Source organism: Schistocerca cancellata, chromosome 12 (genome assembly GCF_023864275.1).
Source record: "Schistocerca cancellata isolate TAMUIC-IGC-003103 chromosome 12, iqSchCanc2.1, whole genome shotgun sequence".
Classification (NCBI taxonomy): domain Eukaryota; kingdom Metazoa; phylum Arthropoda; class Insecta; order Orthoptera; family Acrididae; genus Schistocerca; species Schistocerca cancellata.
This window is the reverse complement of record NC_064637.1, coordinates 120,499,153-120,519,854: the sequence shown is the minus strand read 5'-3', so window position 1 is coordinate 120,519,854 and position 20,702 is coordinate 120,499,153. Positions and strand designations below refer to the sequence as shown.

Sequence of the window (20,702 nt, the reverse complement as noted above, 5' to 3'; positions counted from 1 at the left end):
CTGCACAAGAGTCGAGGAAGTGCATTCCACATGTAGATTTGATTTCTGCCTAGTATTAACTGAGTGAAAGCTGATAGCTCTTGGGAATAAGCTAATATTGTTCACAACAAACGACATTAAAGAAAATATATACTGTAAGGGCAATGTCAAAATTCCCAGACCATTGAATAGGGGTCGACAAGAGGTTTTCGAACTTACACCACACATAGCTCGAACAGCCCGTTTTTGAGCCAAAAATACCCTTTTTGAATCAGAAGAATTACCCCAAAAAATAATACCATATGACATAAGCGTATGAAAATATGCGAAGTAGATTACTTTTCGTGTTAAAATGTCACTTATTTCAGATACTGTTCTAATGGTAAATAAAGCGGCATTTAGATTCTGAACAAGATCCTGAACATGGGCTTTCCACAACAGCTTACTATCTATCCGAACGCCTAGGAACTTGAACTGTTCCGTCTCGCTTATAATATGCCCATTCTGTCTGATTAAAATATCAGTTCTTGTTGCATTGTGAGTTAGAAACTGTAAAAACTGAGTCTTACTGTGATTTAGCATCAAATTATTTTCCACAAGCCACAGACTTATTTCATGAACTACATTATTTGATAATGTTTCAATATTACACAAAAGACCCTTCACTACCAAGCTGGTGTCATCAGCAAACAGAAATATTTTTGAATCACCTGTAATACTAGAAGGCATATCATTTATATAAATAAGAAACAGCAGTGGCCCCAGCACCGACCCTTGGGGAACGCCCCACTTAACAGTGCCCCATTGGGACTGTAACATCACTACCACTCTCAATATTGCGGAGAATTACCCTCTGCTTTCTGATCTTAAAGTAAGAGGCGAACCAATTGTAAGCTACTCCCATTACTCCATAATGGTCCAACTTCTGCAGTAATATTTTGTGGTCAACACAGTCAAAAGCCTGTGTTAAATCAAAGAAAACACCTAACGTTGGCAACCTTTCATTTAATCCATACAAAACCTCACAGAGAAAAGAGAATATAGCATTTTCAGTTGTTAAGCCATTTCTAAAACCAAACTGTACATTTGACAGCAAATTATATGAATTTAAATGCTCCAGTAACCTTGTATATACAACCCTCTCGATAACTTTAGCAAACACCGATGGCATAGAAATAGGTCTATAATTGTCAACATTATCCCTGTCTCCCTTTTTATAAAGTGGCTTCACTACCGAGTACTTTCATCGGTCAGGAAACCGACCACTCCTAAAGGAAAAGTTACAGATATGGCTACGTACTGGGCTAACATACATGGAACAATACTTCAGTATTCTGCTAGATACCCCGTCCTATCCATGAGAGTTCTTGGTCTTTAGTGATTTAATTATTAACTCAATCTCCCTCTTGTCAGTATCATGGAGGAACATTTCAGGTAACAGTCTCGGAACACTTTTTTCTACGAGCGCTATATGATTCCCTGTTGGGACTAGGTTTCTATTTAGTTCACCTGCTATATTCAGAAAGTGATATTAAATACTGTACACATATGCGACTTATCAGTAACCCGGACATTCCCACTACGCACTGATTCTATATCCTCAACCTGTCTCTGCAGACCAGCCACTTCCTTTACGACTGACCATATGGTTTTAATTTTATCCTGAGACTAAGCTATTCTATCTGCATACCACATACTTTTTGCCGTCCTAATAACTTTTTAAGCACCTCACTATACTGTTTGTAATGGGCTGCTGCATTTAGATTGTGACTGTTTCTAACGTTTTGATATAATTGCCACTTTGTTCTACAAGATATTCTTATCCCTCTAGTCAGCCACACAGGCTACCTGTTTGTGCTAGTACCCTGTTTTGAACGTTCTAACGGAAAGCAACTTTCAAAGAGCACGAGAAAAGTCTTGAGGAAAGCATTATATTTATCATCTACTGTATCAGCACTATATACATCTTGCCACTCTTGTTCCTTGATAAGGTTTACAAAAGTCTCTACAGCAACTGGATCAGCTTTCCTAAAAAGTTGGTAACTATATTTAACATGTGTTGCAGCACAAAAATCTTTTAGACTTAAAATTTTTGCATCATGATCTGAAAGGCCATTCACCTTTTTGCTAACAGAATGCCCTTCTAGTAATGAGGAATGAACAAAAATATTGTCTATGGTTGTTCTACTGTTCCCTTGCACTCTCGTTGGAAAGAATACGGTTTGCATTAAGATTATATGAATTAAGGAGGTCTACCAGCATCCTTTTCCTTGCACAATCACTTATACAATTAATATTGAAGTCACCACATATAAATAACTTTTTGTATTTCCTATAAAATGAACCAAGAACATCCTCTAGCTTTAGCAAAAATGTTGTGAAATCGGAGTCTGGGGATCTATAAATAACAACAGTAAGAAGTTTAGCTCCACTAAATTTAACCACACCTGCACAACATTCAAACACCTTTTCAGTGCAGTACTTTGAAACATCAATTGACTCAAATGGGATACCGTTTTTCACATACATGGCTACTCCCCCACACCGCAAAGAGCTCCTAGAAAAGCTGCCAGCCAACCTGTATCCAGGTAAAGGAAGACTCTGAATTATCTCCTTACTTAAGAAGTGTTCAGATATACCAATAATTTCAGAGTCAACATCTATAAGCAGTTCACTATCTTTATCTGTAATACCTTGTATATCTTGATGAAATATACTAATTCCCTCATTAATCGGATACCTATGCTTTGTCGAAAGTGGTTTCTTTGTTAGAGAGACTTCCCTTAAGCAGGAATACCTATCAGCTGACTTCAATCTAAAAAAGGTACAGCTCTAACACCCACAACTACCGTCAAAAGAGTCTAAACGTGCACACCACCGGCGGCTATGTAAATGACTCCAATCCTGTGTGACAGGTGGAACTGCCACGTAAGTGCATCACCGTGGACCGAGCTTAGAGGAAGAGGTCCCCTGCGGTGCGATCGACTTTTAGAAGCTATCTGTACGGTGCTCTAGGTCAAGATCCTAGTTATCACACACTGCGGCCATTCACCCTGGTGGGCACTCGTTCGCGAGTAACTGATGAAACAAAAATTCGATATTTTGTGCGACACTCAATAGCATTAAAAAGTTATATTTCTTAGTGCGGTTGCGTGGTATAATAGGATAGGAGAACAGCTTCGCATAAAGGTGGTTATGGGCTCGAATAGTGTCAGGTGCAGTAAGTTTTTTTATTTTTAAATCCTTATCGAAATTACTCTGATCATCATTTATATTCAATTAGTTGATTGAATAATCATAACATCAATTGCTCCGTTTGCTGTCATTTCTCTTAATGCCATTCTTTCTCCACTTGAAACCTTTGTTCCTGTGTGTTTAATTTTGTGTATTACTTTCGATGTAATATCTTTTGTTTTATTACCCTCTTTTTTCTTCCACATTATTGTATTCATTATATCTATTTCTCATTTTGCTTGAATTTCATTTTACTTATAAACACATCTTTCATTATTTAGATTTTCATGTGCGCTATTTTGTGTGCGCTATTAGGTGTTTAGGTTATGTTTTAAATGTTTGTATGACGATTACCGTGGAAAAAAGAAAGAAACTCCACCTCTGATAACAAAAATACATTTTTCACACCATTGCACAAATATAAACATATAAATTTCCTTTACTTCACGTCTATGATCACAAACTTTATTGTCATCTGACTACCGGTTTCGGTCTATAATGACCATCTTAAGATCTGTTTTATAAGAACATGTCCTAATATACTGGATCCATAGTGGCATCGTCAAATGTTAAACACAAACTCAGCGCCAGTATCGTCAAATATATATAAATAACAGCATATGCAAGAGTCATCTCGTCAGCAGCACTACTGTACTATTTCGTCTTTTGTGTTTTAACTGAGAGATCTGAATTTTCAAATAATTGAATGTTATAATAGATAAATGTAATTCAATTCATAGTCACAAAAATTCCGATTGGAAAAAGAATTATGTAAAGAGAAAACGTATGCAGTCGTATCACGGGACGTATATCACTCCAACTGCACACACCCCAGAGCCTCCACCAGCTTGAATTGTCCTCTGCTGACATGAGGACCCATTGACTCATGAGGTTGTCTCCATAGCCGTACACATCCGTCTCCTCGATACAATTTGAACCGAGACTCGTCCGACCAGGCAACACGTTTCCAGTCATCAACGGTCCATTGTCTGTGTCGATGGGCCCAGCCGGGGCATAAAGCTTTGTGTCGTGCAGTCATCAAGGGTACACGAGTGGGCTTTCGTTGAATGGTTCGCACGCTGACAGTTGTCGAAGGGCCAGCACTGAAATCTGCAGGAATTTGCGGAAGAGGTCCACCTCTTGTCACGGTGAACGATTCTCTTCAGTCGTTGTTGGTCCCGTTCTTGCAGGATCGTTTTCCGGCCGCCGCCTGTCGGATATTTGAAGTTTTACCGGATTCCTGATATTCACGGTAAACTCGTGAAATGGTCGTGGGAAAAAATCCCCTCTTCATCACAACCTCGGAGATGCTGTGTACCGTCGCTCGTGCGCCGACTGCAACACCACGTTTCAAACTCACTTAAATCTTGACAATCTGCCATTGTAGCAGCAGTAACCGATCTAACAACTGCGCCAGGCACTTGTTGTCTTCAAATGGTTCAAATGGCTCTGAGCGCTATGGGACTCATTCTTCCGCCTTTACGGGCAGTTTCCGACCCAAAGGGCAAGAGAATGCCCTAAAGCTCCGTCCGCTCCTCCGCCCTTTTTGACAAGACCGTTGGCAGGATGAGGAATGACATCTTAAATGGCTCTGAGCACTATGGGACTTAGCATCTGAGGTCATCAGTCCCCTACAACTTAGAACTACTTAAACATAACTAACCTAAGGACATCACACACATCCATGCCCGAGGCAGGATTCGAACCTGCGTCCGTAGTGGTCGCGCGGTTCCAGATTGAAGCGCCTAGAACCGCTCGGCCACGCCGGCCGGCTTGTTGTCTTCCGTAGGCTTTGCCGACCGCAGAGCCGTATTCTGTTTACATATCCCTGTATTTAAATATGCATGCCTATACCAGTTTGCGCTTCAGTGTGTATACACTTGTCATCCAGGACAAAAATGGTTCAAATGGCTCTGAGCACGATGGGACTCAACTTCTAAGGTCATCAGTCCCCTAGAACTTAGAACTACTTAAACCTAACTAACCTAAGGACATAACACATCCATGCCCGAGGCAGGATTCGAACCTGCGACCGTAGCGGTCACGCGGCTCTAGATTGTAGCGCCTAGAACCGTTCGGCCACACCGGCCGGCATCATCCAGGACATTATGACGACCTGCCTAATAGCCGGTATGTCCACATTTGGCACGGATAACAGCGATGATGCACCGTAGCATGGAAGCAATAACGTCTTGGTATGTCGCTGGAGGGAGTTAGGAGAAATAAATCCCGTATATTTCGGGGAGGGGAGCGATGAACTCTGTCGCCACATTCAATCACATCCCAGATGTGTTTGACCGGGTTCGGATCCGGTGCGTTGTGGAGCCAGCAATCCACTGGAGCTCGCCAGTGTCTTGCCCGAACCATCCCATCATACTCCTGGCCTTGTCACATGGTGCATAATTTTGTTGCAAAATGCCACTGTCGTCAGGGAAAACCGTCGTCAGGAAGGAGTGTACGTGGTCTGCAACTAGTACGATATTGCTTGGTCATCACAGTGCCTTGAATGAGCTCTGCTACACACGCGGAAGTTCACTTGAGTGTCCCCTAGAGCATAATGGAACCGCCGCCAGCTCGTCTCCGTTCCGCAGTACGGGCGTCGAGGAGCTGTTGCCTTGGAAGACGACAGATTCGCGATCTCCCATCGGCGTGACGCAGAACGTATCGGGATTCATGAGACCGTGCAACGCTTTGCACTGCGCCAACGTCCAGTGCCGCTGGTCTCGTGCCCATTTCAGTCGTAGTCGCCGATGTCGTGGGGTCAACATTGCCACTTGGACGGGTCGTCGCCTGTGGAGGCCCATCATTAGGAGCGAAACTTCCTGGCAGATTAAAACTGTGTGCCCGACCGAGACTCGAACTCGGGACCTTTGCCTTTCGCGGGCAAGTGCTCTACCATCTGAGCTACCGAAGCACGACTCACGCCCGGTACTCACAGCTTTACTTCTGCCAGTACCTCGTCTCCTACCTTCCAAGCTTTACAGAAGCTCTCCTGCGAACCTTGCAGAACTAGCACTCCTGAAAGAAAGGATATTGCGGAGACATGGTTTAGCCACAGCCTGGGGGATGTTCCCAGAATGAGATTTTCACTCTGCAGCGGAGTGTGCGCTGATATGAAACCTCGTGGCAGATTAAAACTGTGTGCCCGACCGAGACTCGAACTCGGGACCTTTGCCTTTCGCGGGCAAGTGCTCTACCATCTGAGCTACCCAAGCACGACTCACGCCCGGTACTCACAGCCTTACTTCTGACAGTACCTCGTCTCCTACCTTCCAAAACCTAATAGGTTACGTGTTATTTAAGAAGGACGTCATCTTTACGCCAGTGACTGTTATAAGCTTTTATCACACTATTGCAATTTCGGCCTTGGGCCATTATCAAGTGCTGATGTTATGGCTTTAAGCCATGTCAACGTAATGTAAGCTGACACATTTGTATGTCGTTGTCAATACTGTTAACTACACTCGTGACGTTCTTACACAGTGGGAGCACACATATTCAAACATCGTAAGACAACATAATCTGTAAGACTTCCTGGCAGATTAAATCTGTGTGCCCGACCGAGACTCGAACTCGGGACCTTTGCCTTTGGAAGGTAGGAGACGAGATACTGGCAGAAGTAAAGCTGTGAGTACCTGGCGTGAGTCGTGCTCCGGTAGCTCAGTTGGTAGAGCACTTGCCCGCGAAAGGCAAAGGTCCCGAGTTCAAGTCTCGGTCGGGCAAACAGTTTTAATCTGCCAGGAAGTTTCATATCAGCGCACACTCCGCTGCAGAGTGAAACTCTCATTCATCATTAGGAGTGTTCGGTGCACTGTGTGTTCAGACACACTTGTACTCTGCCCAGCATTAAAGTCTGATGTTAGTTACCCCCCAGTTCGCCACCTGTTATGTGTTTTACCTTTGTGCCCCGCCTACGAGTCAGATATCTGTAACGAGACGTGGCCGTCCAACTCGACGAGGTCTCGACGTGGTTTCACCTCTATTTCGCCACGTGTTGAAGACACTCACCACAGCTCCTCGAACACCTGGCAAGTCTTGCAGTTTCCGTAAAGCTCGTGCCGGGCTTCCAGGCCGTCACAATCTGCCCACGGTCGAACTCCGAAACACCGCGCGCCTTCCCCGTTGTACTCACGGACAGCACGCCGCTGAAATTACACTACTGGCCATTGCTACACCACGAAGAAATGGAAATGATAAACGGGTATTCATTGGACAAATATATTATACTAGAATTGGCATGTGATTACATTTTCACGTAATTTGGGTGCATAGATCATGAGAAATCAGGACCCAGAACAACCACCTCTGGCCGTATTAACAGCTTTGATACCCCTCGGCATTGAGCCAAACAGAGCTTGTATGGCGTGAACAGGTACAGCTGCCCATGCAGTTTCAACGATACCACAGTTCATCAAGAGTAGTGACTGGCGTATGGTGACGAGCCAGTTGCTCGGCCACCATTGACCAGACGTTTTCAATTGGTGTGAGATCTGGAGAATGTGCTAGCCAGGGCAGCCGTCGAACATTTTCTGTATCCAGAAAGGCCTGTACAGGACCTGCAGCAAGCGGTAGTGCATTATCCTGCTGAAATGTGGGGTTTCTCAGGGATCGAATGAAGGGTAGAGCCACAGGTCGTAACACATCTGAAATGTAACGTCCACTGTTCAAAGTGCCGTCAATGCGAACAAGAGGTGACCGAGACATGTAACCAATGGCACCCCATACCATCACGCCGGGTGATACGCCAGTATGGCGACGACGAATACACGCTTCCAATGTGCGTTCACCGCGATATTGCCAAACACGGATGCGACCATCATGATGTAAACAGAACCTGGATTCATACGAAAAAACGACGTTTTGCCATTTTTGCACCCAGGTTCGTCGTTGAGTACACCATCGCAGGCACTCCTGTCAAGCAGCGTCATGGGTAACCGCAGCCATGGTCTCCGAGCTGATAGTCCATGCTGCTGCAAAAGTCGTCGGACTGTTCGTGCAGGTGGTTGTCTTGAAAACGTCCCCATCTATTTACTCAGGGATCGAGACGGGGCTGCACGATCCGTTACAGCCATGCGGATAAGCTGCCTGTCGTCTCTACTGCTTGTGATACGAGGCCGTTGGGATCCAACACGGCGTTCCGTATTACCCTCCTGAACCCGCCGATTCCATATTCTGCTAATAGTCATTGGATCTCGACCAACGCGACCCACAATGTCGCGATACGATAAATGCGCAATCGCGATAGTCTACAATCCGACCTTTATCAAAGTCGGAAACGAGGTGGTAAGCATTTCTCCTCCTTACACGAAGCATCACAACAACGTTTCACCAGGCAACACCGGTCAACTGCTGTTTGTGTTTGAGAAATCGGTTGGAAACTATCCTCATGTAAGCACGTTGTAGGTGTCGCGACCGGCGCCAACCTTGTGTGAATGCTCTGAAAAGCTAATCATTTGCATATCACAGCATCTTCTTCCTGTCGGTTAAATTTCGCGTCTGTAGCACGTCATCTTCGTGGTGTAGCAATTTTAATGGCCAGTAGTGTACATGCACCGTGCTTGTGTTTGACTAGCAGACTGATTTTTATCGATAGTTGTTTGTTGGTCACAATGTTCTGGCTGATGAGCGTTTATGGAGTTTGTGAAATAGTTATACAACAGTCCTACCTTTAAAGTGGAAAAGGTAAATGGTTGGTTCAAATGGCTCTGAGCACTATGCGACGTCATCAGTCCCCTAGAACTTAGAACTACTTAAACCTAACTAATCTAATGACATCACACACATCCATGTCCGAGGCAGTATTTGAACCTGCGACCGTAGCGGTCGCGCGGTTCCAGATTGATGCGCCTAGAACCGCTCGGCCACACCGGCCGGCAAAAGGTAAATAACTTGCAGAAATGTTTGTACAGCACTGAATTCAGTATGTGTCAAAATTTTATTACCGCTTAACACTGTTCGTTCTCGACGTTCCCACTAGGTGGCAACACGAATGAGTTATTTCAAAAGTCATCATGGCGTCGTATAATGGAGCAGAGTAGGGACAGCGTTTTTTATGGTTTCATGACTCAAATCCAGTGCAACAGTTAACACCATTGGGCACTAAATATCGCATGGCACTACCTCAAAGACGTATTGTTATTAACTGGTACAATATTTTCACCGAAACTGGCTGTGTATTACATAGGACGCCGGCTGAGGTTGGGCTAGCAATCTTTTCTTTTTTGCAGAGTCGACTGTTACTGGCATGTCGTACCTGGACATTCTTGAACATTATCTAATGCCTCAGTTACAAAAGGAATTCGGCACAGAATTTATTTTCCAGTAGGATGGCGCACGACCACCTTGTTGTTGTTGTTGTGGTCTTCAGTCCTGAGACTGGTTTGATGCAGCTCTCCATGCTACTCTATCCTGTGCAAGCTTCTTCATCTCCCAGTACTTACTGCAACCTCTATCCTTCTGAATCTGCTAAGTGTATTCATCTCTTGGTCTCCCCCTACGATTTTTACCCTCCACGCTGCCCTCCAGTACTAAATTGGTGATCCCTTGATGCCTCAGAACATGTCCTATCAACCGATCCCTTCTTCTGGTCAAGTTGTGCCACAAACTTCTCTTCTCCCCAACCCTATTCAATACTTCCTCATTAGTTATGTGATCTACCCATCTAATCTTCAGTATTCTTCTGTAGCACCACATTTCGAAAGCTTCTATTCTCTTCTTGTCCAAACTATTTACCGTCCATGTTTCACTTCCATACATGGCTGCACTCCATATAAATACTTTCAGAAATGACTTCCTGACACTTAAATCTATACTCGATGTTAACAAATTTCTCTTCTTCAGAAACGCTTTCCTTGCCATTGCCAGTCTACATTTTATATCCTCTCTACTTCGACCATCATGAGTTATTTTGCTCCCCAAATAGCAAAACTCATGTATTACTTTAAGCGCCCCATTTTCTAATCTGATACCCTCAGCATCGCCCGATTTATGTAGACTACATTCCATTATCCTCGTTTTGCCATTGTTGATGTTCATCTTATATCCTCCCTTCAGGACACCATCCATTCCGTTCAACTGCTCTTCCACGTCCTTTGCTGTCTCTGACAGAATTACAATGTCATCGGCAAACCTCAAGGTTTTTATTTCTTCTCCATGGATTTTAATACCTACTCCGAATTTTTCTTTTGTTTCCTTTACTGCTTGCTCAATATACAGATCGAATAACATCGGGGAGAGGCTACAACTCCCTTCCCAACGACTGCTTCCCATTCATGTCCCTCAATTCTTATAACTGCCATCTGGTTTCTGTACAAATTGTAAATAGCCTTTCGCTCCCTGTATTTTACCCCTGCCACCTTTAGAATTTGGAAGAGAGTATTCCAGTCAACATTGTCAAAAGCTTTCTCTAAGTCTACAAATGCTGGAAACGTAGGTTTGCCCTTCCTTAATCTAGCTTCTAACATGAGTCGTAGGGTCAGTATTACCTCACGTGTTCCAACATTTCTACGGAATCCAAACTGATCTTCCCCGATGTCGGCTTCTACTAGTTTTTCCATTCTTCTGTATGGAATTCGCGTTAGTATTTTGCAGCCGTGACTTATTAAACTGATAGTTCGGTAATTTTCACATCTGTCAACACCTGCTTTCTTTGGGATTGGAATTACTATATTCTTCTTGAAGTCTGAGGGTATTTCTCCTGTTTCATACATCTTGCTCACCAGATGGTAGAGTTTTGTCAGGACTGGCTCTCCCAAGGCCGTCAGTAGTTCCAATGGAATGTTGTCTACTCCGGGGGCCTTGTTTCGACTCAGGTCTTTCAGTGCTCTGTCAAACTCTTCACGCAGTATCGTATCTCCCATTTCATCTACATAGACATCCTCTTCCATTTCCATAATATTGTCCTCAAGTACATCGCCCTTGTATAGACCCTCTATATACTCCTTCCACCTTCCTGCTTTCCCTTCCTTGCTTAGAACTGGGTTTCCATCTGAGCTCTTGATGTTCATACAAGTGGTTCTCTTATCTCCAAAGGTCTCTTTAATTTTCCTGTAGGCAGTATCTATCTTTCCCCTTAGTGAGATAAGCCTCTACATCCTTACATTTGTCCTCTAACCATCCCTGCTTAGCCATTTTGCACTTCCTGTCGATCTCATTTTTGAGACGTTTGTATTCCTTTTTGCCTGCTTCATTAACTGCATTTTTATATTTTCTCCTTTCATCAATTAAATGCAATATTTCTTCTGTTACCCAAGGATTTCTAAGAGCCCTGGTCTTTTTACCTACTTGATCCTCTGCTGCCTTCACTACTTCATCCCTCAAAGCTACCCATTCTTCTTCTACTGTATTTCTTTCCCCCATTCCTGTCAATTGTTCCCTTATGCTCTCCCTAAAACTCTGTACAACCTCTGGTTCTTTCAGTTTATCCAGGTCCCATCTCCTTAAATTCCCACCTTTTTGCAGTTTCTTCTGTTTTAATCTACAAGTCATAACCAATAGATTGTGGTCAGAGTCCACATCTGCCCCTGGAAATGTCTTACAATTTAAAACCTGGTTCCTAAATCTCTGTCTTACCATTATATAATCTATCTGATACCTTCTAGTATCTCCAGGGTTCTTCCATGTATACTACCTTCTATCATGATTCTTAAACCAAGTGTTAGCTATAATTAAGTTGTGCTCTGTGCAAAATTCTACCAGGCGGCTTCCTCTTTCATTTCTTAGCCCCAATCCATATTCACCTACTACGTCTCCTTCTCTCCCTTTTCCTACACTCGAATTCCAGTCACCCAGTCATCAATTAAATTCAATATTTCTTCTGTTACCCAAGGATTTCTACTAGTCCTCGTCTTTTTACCTACTTGATCCTCTGCAGCCTTCACTACATCCCTCAAAGCTACCCATTCTTCTTCTACTGTATCCTTGTTCTACTGTACTTCTACTGTATTTCTTTCCCCCATTCCTGTCAATTGTTCGCTTATGCTCTCCCTGAAACTCTGTACAACTTCTGGTTCTTTCAGTTTATCCAGGTCCCATCTCCTTAAATTCCCACCTTTTTGCAGTTTCTTCAGTTTTAATCTACAGGTCATAACCAATAGATTGTGGCCAGAGTCCAAATCTGCCCCTGGAAATGTCTTACAATTTAAAACCTGGTTCCTAAATCTCTGTCTTAACATTATATAATCTCTCTGATACCTTTAAGTATCTCCAGGGTTCTTCCATGTATACAACCTTCTATCACGACCACCTTATCATCGTGAAATTGTCGCGTATCTCGTAAGAAAGTGCCGACTTGGACTGAATGTGGTGGAACTATATCCTGACCGCCATGATCACCTGATTTAATGCCAGCTTTCTGCGTATGGTGTTACATTCAAAAAAATGTTCAAATGTGTGTGAATTTCTAAGGGACCAAACGTTTGAGGTCATTGGTCCCTAGACTTGTACACTACTTAAATTAACTTACGTTAAGAACAACACGCAGACACCCATGCCCGAGCGAGGACTCGAACCTCCGGCGGGAGGGGCGCCGTAATCCGTGACATGACGCCTCAAACGTATAGAGTGTTTGTTCCTCTGCTTCTCGGAAGCAACGTATAATACAAGCAATTGTCACCATACATTAAGACTCTCTTCATAGATTTTGACAGGAAACTGAATACAGGTGGGACATTTGTTGTGTTAACAAAAGATAGCCGCAGTATTCAGTGCTGTATCAAACATTTCTGTAACTTATTTACCCTTTTCACAATTAAAAAAAAATGGTTCAAATGGCTCTGAGCACTATGGGACTTAACATCTATGGTCATCAGTCCCCTAGAACTTAGAATTACTTAAACCTAACTACATCACACAACACCTAGTCATCACGAGGTAGAGAAAATCCCTGACCCCGCCGGGAATCGAACCCGGGAACCCAGGCGCGGGAAGCGAGAACGCTACCGCACGACCACGAGCTGCGGACTCACAATTAAATGTTACTTCTTGTATAAGTAATTTATGAACAACCTACAAACAAATATCACTTTTTTTTTTAATGACACATGTACCTTCTTTCCAGCGAAATGAAAACTAGGCGCACAGTTAGTGGACTTGGTTTCACTGCTCTCAACTTTATACCTTCTGGAATGTTAGCTGTTTAAACAACGGAAACGCTGCCACAGTTTCTACAGTAATGCCGTAATGCGGGTTGCCTGCCCTGTCCTGAAGCCTGTTGTAGGGCAATCCTCGCTCTGCGCATTACGGCGGAAACTGTGGCGCCGTCGCTATCCTTTGGAGTCTGTATGTACATTTTTACTCTTGATCAGAGAGAGTTCACTCTTTGCGTGATTCACTGTTACAGCGAATAAACTCGCATACAGAATGTTGCATTAAAAATATTGAAGAGGGATCCATTTATGGAAAACGTTAAGAAATGCTGTTTTAAAGGTTGTTACTGAATGGTATACAACAGTTTTTGCCATAAATCATAGATGGAATCAGAAAAAAAACGCAAATTGTCACATCATTCTTCTCGGCCAACGCTATTTTGCCACACGGCACGTCGAACAAATCTTTGGCAGCGAAAAACATCGGATTTATGTTTCATTGCGTATTTTTTATCGGGTGGCTACGTGTTCCTCTCGATTTAAGTGGAACAAATGCGCGGAAAGAGATTTTCGTGAGGCTAAATAGCTGCCGAATCGTACCAAAATCTTCTTTTTGGTCATCAATATCAAAGTGACAAAAATGTTTTCGTAACTGGCTCGAGCGGGTGCAAGGGTATAAAAGTTTAAAGGTGAATATTTTCAGAAACTATTAAATGATTTCTACAGAGGAATGTTTTTCGTTGAATATTAACGTGGAAACGTAAAAGGCTAGCCTGGCGTAGAGTGCAGTGCGATCTAAATATCGATCACAAAATAAATAAATATATATGTAAATAGGAGTTCCACTGCATTCGTCCAATCAGCCTCCTGAAGGATGCACCACGGGTACTGCAGGCAACAAAAGAAGACGCTTTGATGATGATGTTTGGTTTGTGGGGCGCTCAACAGCGCTGTTATGTGCGCCCGTACAAATTCCCAGTCTTTACAGAGGCCAACACAAACACTCCCCGGGCGGAGAAAAATCTCCACCCCGACCGGGAATCGATCCCGGGACTCAGCGATCCAGAGGCAGGAACGCTAGCCACATTAAAAAAAAATCACTTTGTTCGCTTTTGTTCGTCGCAACTGCTCGGGGCGGACGTCGTAAGACACCCTTTTAAGTTCGTCGTTGATCGATTAACTCAGTTTTTTTATTACAGAGGGCAGCTACCCCTGTGACCGAACACGCTGAGCTACCGTGCCGGCGCCACTAGACCACTAGCTGCGAATAGGAGAAACCATTCACTCGGATACAGGCATCTTGGCTTCTGTAGTCTTGCGAACTTCATCACTTGGAAAACGTGTCGCAAGAGCAACGAATTTACATGGTTGAACAGTATTGTGCTAACCGTTTGTATGCTCTTGTTGTAGACGCATTTCGTGGTGCCGAAGTAGCGAACAACGAAATTAATTGCCGGTTTCCGGGAATGCAGATCAGCTGGAGACAAAGAGAAGGATCGGGAGACCGGCCATTTTGATACCCGCTAAACTGGCTGCGATGTGATGTGATGCTGGGCGTTCCCCTCACTGCCCAGCACACTATGATGTTCTTCCTTACAAGGGAAATTTCCCATCGCAACCCCCTGCGATTTAGTGGTAAGATGGCCCAAGGATAGCCCGTCAAAAACTGAACAAAGGTCAAGCATGAAAACAGGAATAATGTGTACAGAACTGTGAAAAAAAAGCAAAATAATAACAGTGAACAGTAGAAGAACAAGAAGTGCAATAAAGAGCAGCCTGCAACATGAAGGGCGTCGGGTTGGGACAGTGGAATTTTCGACATCTCTGCCACGGCCAGTAACTATGGTGCTGCGCCACAAAGGGTTATGGGCGTTAAAATCTCTCAATAGTATGAAAGGTTTAGGGAGTTGATCAATCAGTGCAGCCAATACGTTCAGGGGTACCGCACCATCTGGAGAGAGATATACATTGCAGTTATTTCCTACATCGTCCATATCCTGACAGCCACAGCTTCAAGAGGAGTTTGAAGAGGCACAGGTTCACTACATAGCGAGTTCAGGACATAAACGCAAACTCCACCTGACACTCTATTATATTCACTACGGTTCTTGTAATATCCCCCGCGAACGGCAGGGGTCCGCATTGCCGGGAACCAGGTTTCCTGGAGGGCAACGCAGAAAGCAGGTGTAAAGGTTTAACAGTTGCCGTAGCTCAGCCAGGTGGTGGTAAAAACCGACGCAATTCCAGTGGAGGATGACGTGATCGTGAGACTGGGAAGGAGTGAAACACTCAATGATGCAGTTTACGCCTCAGGGTCACCTGCTACCACCGACTTATTTAAGATTAAAAAACAGCCGACCAGTTGCAATGGATAAAGTAATCTTTACCTAGGTTTCGACAAATTTAAATCTATCTTCTTCAGAAGGCGGCAGTATTACATTAATATGGGATGATGTATCGTCGTCATTTTTACAAATATCTGCATATCTGGATTTATGCAGATATTTGTAAAAATGACGACGATACATCATCCCATATTAATGTAATACTGCCGCCTTCTGAAGAAGATAGATTTAAATCTGTCGAAACCTAGGTAAAGATTACTTTATCCATTGCAACTGGTCGGCTGTTTTTTAGTCTTATTACGTGGAACCGTTGCTGTTGCGCAGCTATGTTTAAAATACCGACTTATTTCCTGAACAGACTATATCCATTGTGTCTGAGGGTCTGGCGAGATCTAAGTCCTCAGCTGACGCCAGAATCTTCACCTCATCCTCAGATGCAGAGCTTGTAGGCAGCAGTGGTGTGGGTGTCACCGCAATTCCCTTGATCTTGGGGGTCTTCTTTCTGGATTACTCTCGCTGATCCTTAGGTTTCTCTGGCTGGGAGGGCTTCACTGATTCAGTCTCTGGGACTGAGGATGACCGTGAAGCCCTACGACCAGCTACTTTTGGGCTCTTCAGCCACTGGCAGGTGTCATCTTTCCCAGTAGCAGAAACCTGGGAAGGGAGTGACCTAAGGGACCCCTTCTTGGCAAGAGGTGCCGAAGAAGACTTACACTTCTCTGCTTGAGAAATGGGGACTGATGTCCCCAATGGTTGGAGGGACAGTGCTCTTGAGGTAGGTGGTGTGGGAGAAACAGAGAGGGAAGTGTCCACCCCCAACCATCAAGGGGGCAGGTGTAGTCTTCCGGCTCTGAGAGCTGACTGGAACTCACGGAAATGATGGGGTTACAACTGTTCTCGTATTACATGATTTTCCTTTCTCGCTGTAAAATCCTGCAACCTGGTGACCAAGGGGAATGATGCTCTCCACAGTTGACTCAGATGAGAGGAGGGGCACATGCAGTATTGGGATGGAATGGACGTCCACAGTCTTGACATGTGATGCTGGAATTACAGTGGGAAGACATATGGCCAAATTCCAGCACTTAGAGCTTGCCAGAAAAAATGAACTCCTCGTAGCTCTAAGTTGGCGTGCAGCTCGTCGTCAGACAGCAAAAGAAGTTCCCTGTGGAATATAATACCCTGGACCATATTTAAGCTCTTATGAGGCGTGATGGTAACTGAAAAATCCCCCAGCTTGTCACAAGCTAGTAATGCCCATGACTGGGCAGAGGATGTAGTTTTTATCAAGACTGACCCTGACCGCATTTTGGACAAGCTCTCTATGTCCACAAACTTTCCTCTAAATGCTAAACAAAAAACTGAGGCTTCATTGACGCAAAGGAGACCCCATCAGCTCTAGCACATACAAGGTACTGGGGCGAATAAGGTTCACTGCCATCCTTAGCCTGGGTTCCTCCCATGGCGTGGCCAGGGAGGAGAACGATTTAGGATCATACTTCCTTGCATTGTACTGAGACTTGGAATGCTTAGAGACTGCTGGCATTTGATCACCAGCAAGTGATGACATGGTATGCTTCATTGCGGTTCATCCACCCTGATGCCATCCACTCTGACCAGGGGCTCTCCCCACAGGCACCACCCAGCCACAGCAAAGGCCGCTTGGCAGGATGGCCATTGCCAGGAGTCCTGATGCCCCAGAGTGACAGGCATCTACTCCTTGGCATACCTGGAGGGTTAACGGCGCAGGCATCAGCAGAGCGATCCCTGTGTAGTCAAGGGGCTACAACCAACAGGGTACAGGGCGGCCCCACCACAATGGACTGGCTACCGTGCTGGATATGAAGTGCAAAGAATTCCATGGTCATCGTTGGCGCCGAAAACGACACTGCGTAGTGGGTGGAGGAAAACGCACCCAGGAAGGTGTCCTCGCTCAAGAAATGGAGGATAAGGATGAGCGGGACTGCAATTCCACGACAGAAAGTGGGCTGAGGATCTCAATGCACGATGGACACGATACACCATGTAAGGCGCCCTTCCCCAATTGGCTCACTCTTCGGGAAAATTTTGAAAAATGGAGGTCAAACCCTACCGGGGATCATCACATAAAGGCCGAAAGGTGTGTGATTCTTAGTCGCCTCTTACGATAGGCAGGAATACCTTGAGCCTGTTCTAACCCCCAGGCCCGCAGGGGGGGAAAAAGAGTGTGAGTAGGCGTTGAGGTTGCATCAACCTTTTTAGTTACCCAGTGGTCTGCAGTGATGCCCTGATCAGAGAGGTAAGTTTGGATTTCTCCCTTGGTCAGACCATCGAGCATGCAAGTGTAAATTAACACCACACTAAGAATTCAGCTTTCGTAGAGCCTCAACACGAACACGATAGCCGTGGAAGAGTGAAGTTGCAAGCAGTTGTTTGGCTTGAAAATCACATTTGGTCTCCAAAAGCAAAGATCCATTACATAAACGAGAGCAGGATTTCACAGTGCCTGCAACTGCATTAACACCTTTCTGAATAGTAAGCCGATTAACAGCAAAAGACTGAGCTTCTTCCATACACGATACCACGAGGAACAGAGGTGCAGCTGGGAGATCCTTTGAATATATAGCTTAATTCCGATTACGTTTACAAGACGTAGACTGAGATCGTGATTGGCTCATTGCTAGAAAATCCTCCATGATTACCAGCGCCTCTAATGGCGCGCTCACGGGGCGCTTAGTTGACTGTTGACACCTCCCCAATACCTGATAGAGGGACCATTTAACAATTTCGGAATGTAACAGCCCATCCCTGGGCCTGGCCTGTACCAGTGGGTACTTGCGAACCCTACCTGTCAATCCAGGACTGGGAATTACGCATTACCCAGTCCCAAGTCACTTGTGAAGTGCGTGGACCGGCCTTCAGAAGTGAACAGGGAGGAAGAAGAAACAAAGAGAAATCTCAAACGCGGAAGCGGGGAGGGTAGGAGATGGAGAACGAAGAAATAAAAAAAATAAAAAAAACATTGGGTGACTGTTGTGATGTTAGGTCACTAAAACTTCAGAACACTTTCACAAAAACATCCCAGACATGTTCCCCAAAGGAGGGGAAAAAGAACAGCTCGGAAAGGGAATAGGTGATACAATGTCTTTGGCCCTGTGGTAACCAGGCACGAACTTACCAAAGAGTGGCGAGGCTCCAGGGGAGATATCTGATTTCTGAACTGTGTGTTCCGTATTACTAGCTGAAATGACAGATCTCAGTCTTTCTCCTCTCTCATTCCTAGTACCAAGCCCATAGTCTCCTGTTGACCTTTCTTCAACTCCTTTCTCAACAACACATTCCAATCACCCAAGACTATTAGATTTTCATCTCGCTTGACGTACTGAATTACGCGTTCGATACCCTCATACACTTTTTCTGACTCTCCATCTTCGGCTTGCGACATCGGCTTGTGTAACTCAAATATCGCTATCGGTGTTGGTTTGATGTCGATAACGAGATTCGCCCTGTCATTGAACTGTTCACATTAACTCTCTCTCTGCCCTACCTTCCTATTCATAACGAATCCTACTACCGTTTTACCATTTTCTGCTGCTGTTGATATTACTCTGTACTCATCTAGCCAGGAACCTTTGTATTCTGTCCATTTCACTTCACTGACCCCCCCCCCCCCCCTCACTATTTCTAGACTGAGCCTTTGAATTTCCCTTTACAGATTTAATAGCTTCGTTACGACGTTAAGACTTTTGACATTCAATGCCCCGACTCGCAGAACATTATCTTGTCGTTGCTTAGTCAATCATTTTTTCACGGTCATCCTTCCCTTGACAGTTCACTCCTGGAGATCCGAATGGGTGACTATTCTGAAATCTCTCGCCAATGGAGAGATCATCATTACACTTTTCAAATGCAGGCGACGTGTCCTGTGGATACACAATATGTGTGTTTAATGCGGTGGGCCGGCTGGAGTGGCCGTGCGGTTCTAGGCGCTACAGTTTGGGACCGCGTAACCGCTACGGTCGCAGGTTCGAATCCTGCCTCTGGCATGGATGTGTGTGATGTCCTTAGGATAGTTAGGTGTAAGTAGCTCTTAGAGGACTGATGACCACAGCAGTTAAGTCCCATAGTGCTCAGAGCCATTTGAATCATTTTTTTTTAATGCGGTGGTTTCTGTCGCCTTCTGCATCCTCATGCCATTGATCATTGCTCATTCTTCCGCCTTTAGGGGCAGTATCCAACCCAAAGGGCAAGAGAATGCACTAAACCTCCGTCCGCTCCTCCGCCATTTTTGACAAGGCCCTTAGCAGGATGTTGGTTGACATCTTAAATGGCTCTGAGCACTATGGGACTTAACATTTGAGGTCATCAGTCCCCTACAACTTAGAACTACTTAAACCTAACTAACCTAAGGACATCACACACATCCATGCCCGAGGTAGGATTCGAACCTGCGACCGTAGCGGTCGCGCGGTTCCGGACTGAAGCGCCTAGAACCGCTCGGCCACCGCGGCCGGCGGTTGATAGCTTATGTCGGAAGTAGTCGGCCCCCGCTGTTGATGATGTTTACTCAAAATTTAAGCGGTGGTGGGGGGTTCAAATCCTGGACCAAGAGCGTTTTGATTACTTATCAAAAACGCTATCCCTAGAGCACGGCTATTTTTAAAATATACGACAGATTCCCCATATGTATTTTTCTCCATGTTGAATATTTTCGGTTCTGGCAAAATTTGTGTAAGGAAGAGTAACGTACATACACTACTGGCCATTAAAATTCCTACACCAAGAAGAAATGCAGATGATAAACGGGTATTCATTGGACAGATATATTATACTAGAACTGACATGTGATTACATTTTCACGCAATTTGGGTGCATAGATCCTGAGAAATCAGTACCCAGAACAACAACCTCTGGCCGTAATAACGCCCTTGATACGCCTGGGCATTGAGTCAAACAGAGCTTGGATGGCGTGTACAGGTACAGCTGCCCATGCAGCTTCAGCACGATACTAAAGTTCATCAAGAATAGTGACTGGCGTATTGTGACGAGCCAGTTGCTCGGCCATCATTAACCAGACGTT

General features: G+C 44.7%; 1 protein-coding gene and 1 non-coding gene across 2 annotated transcripts in view; one reads left to right on the top strand and one right to left on the bottom strand.

Annotated features, from left to right (window-relative positions):
* The window catches only part of LOC126109899 (sclerostin domain-containing protein 1-like), a 519,785-nt gene that overhangs the window by 486,598 nt on the left and 12,485 nt on the right, over positions 1–20,702 (bottom strand). The gene's annotated exons all lie outside the window — the stretch shown is intronic.
* Trnas-cga (transfer RNA serine (anticodon CGA)) lies at positions 6,862–6,936 on the top strand. Its single transcript has one exon. It is a non-coding gene; the product is annotated as a tRNA-Ser (tRNA).